Source organism: Morone saxatilis, unplaced genomic scaffold, assembly GCF_004916995.1.
Source record: "Morone saxatilis isolate NCDOM2014 unplaced genomic scaffold, NCSU_SB_2.0 Contig18, whole genome shotgun sequence".
In the NCBI taxonomy this organism is placed as follows: domain Eukaryota; kingdom Metazoa; phylum Chordata; class Actinopteri; family Moronidae; genus Morone; species Morone saxatilis.
In genome coordinates this window covers 28,597,665-28,600,022 of record NW_023339740.1, presented here as the reverse complement: position 1 = coordinate 28,600,022, position 2,358 = coordinate 28,597,665, and positions in this window count along the sequence as shown.

Below are 2,358 nucleotides of genomic sequence, written 5' to 3'. Positions count from 1 at the left end.
TGGAAATTACAGTAATTATTGTGTTTACACTGATAAAAACTGTATTTGGACAGTTTCCAATGCTTATACACTGATAGACGAACATTTATTCAACTTCCAATCATTATACAGGATTATCTGTCAGTTAACTAATCCATTAAAATTACACAACTAATACTTTTAGTTCTTTTTTTATCTATTAAATAAACAGTAAATATCTACAAAATGAAATGAATGAATTAAAAAAGGACATTTTCTTTAAAAAAGCAGTAATTTAATGGTTATTTACAGTTACAGATCTTAACATTATTTTAAATTAGACTGACTGTTTTTACAGCAAACCACAACAATGATAATAACTAGTTAACAATTTAGATAATTTTTCCCCCCGGGAATGATTTAATATCTTTCTAAGAATTTAGTAAAAATCTAACTTTTTTGAGAATCGATTGAAACTGAAACTTGAAAAGTAAAACTAAAAGTATTAACAGCAAATTGTACTTAAAGTATCAAAAGTAAAAGTATTCATTATACAGAATGATCAATTTATATAGTGTTTCATATATATATATATATATATATATATGGGATGATTATCACTGATGGAAACTGTCAAAGTTGAACTGAACTATTTTATATTTTATAAAACCTTGGGCTGTTTTACCTGCAACAGCTAAAAGCAGTGTTTACTGTATGTGAGTACTTCTTCTACCATATATATATATAATTATTAACTTCTCATCTCCTGCTGTTCACATTGTAAGTTCTTAAGAAAACCGATGCAGAGAGGGTGAACCTGGCCAGAAAAGCTCCTCCTCGTCTTCATGTTCATCAACAATCATATAAATAAAGCAGTTTTGTACAAAAACGCCATTAAAGGAAATACCCCCCCCCCCCCCAGTCTCATAAACCCGTGCTGGATATGGCTGATAACGTCACACTGACTGTTTTGTACACAGATTCCTTCTTTGGTTTTGTTTTTGTGTCAACATAGAAACAGGTCTTCTGTATTTAATAAACCTTTTATGCTCTTTTCTATGTCTGGATGGTGTGTGATAGCATATTTAATAAATACATTATGTAACTTTTCTACCTTAAAACAACAGCTTTAGAGTCCTTTCGATGCTGACTTGTAACGGGGCGAATGGTGCCTCTGTATTCATGTTTGTGCACAGTGTAACGGTGGTTGGAGCTGGTGTGTGCTCAGCAGCTTCTGTGGCCGAAGACAACGCTGACGGAGCAAGCTAAGAAGAGGAGAGAGAAGCTTCCAGACAAGCTTCTGGACAAACACATTTGGGACTGGACAAACAGCAGATCTTACAAAATATCAATTAAAAGGTCCAGTGTGTCGGATTTAGTGGCCAGTGTTTGGTTTGTCCTTTCTGGGCTACTGTAGGAACATTGCGGACTCTTAGTATTAGATAAAAACATCTAAGGTATCTTATCTTATCCATTATAAATCAATCAATAGAGGCAATACATAATAAACTGTCTGACAGTGAATGTCACACGTGTTCTTCAGTTGTGATTGGATGATCTGAAAAAAACAATAATGGAAGTGTTTCCAGAGAACACTAAAAACAGCTTTTTCTTGCACGGATTGTGTCTGTGTATCATCTGTAAGGTTCAGGGAAGAACTTCAGATACTATTACTTTTATTATTTCTGGGGAGCATTCCAAACTCCTGCCAGGTTACCCAATAATGGACAGGTGTGAGAGCTGAGGGTTCACTGCTCTCTGTATGGAGGAGAATGTTTAAAAGCAGACATGTGATAGTTGAACCTGCGGTTGTTTTGGAGGAGTGTCTCAGTAACGAGTTTAACAGCCAGAGTCCTCCTCCATGTCGCAAGGAGGGCAGTTCGTTTCCTGGAACAAAGAAAACTTTACAGAAAGAGCAGTTTTACAACAACAACAACAAAGTAGGTTTATTTACATGATTTAAAAATGAAGATGAGATTTTAATTAAGTCTGTTTAAGCCGAGAGATATTAATAAAGGATCATGTTACAGAGCTGATCTGTGTGAGCGCACGCACGCACACACACACACACACACACACACACACACAGAGTCAACTGATTTCCTGTAAATGGAGAGGGGAGGGGTGAGACAGGCCATGTGATCAGGGAGGAAACTGAAAGTGTACAGTTTGTTCTGACTCCATTTTGAGTCGACGGAGCAGAAGGAGGAAAACTAAAAACTAAAGACTAAAAACTAAAGACTGAGGCAGGGTGAGTGTTGATACAACTTTACATTATTTTACTTTCAAATACTCTGATACTGACTTCTCTCTGTGGACTGTAGAGGAAAGAAACTCAACGTTTCAGAAATCAACTGTTCAGTTTAGTGTGGGTGTGAGAGAGAGACAGGGAGGGAGAGA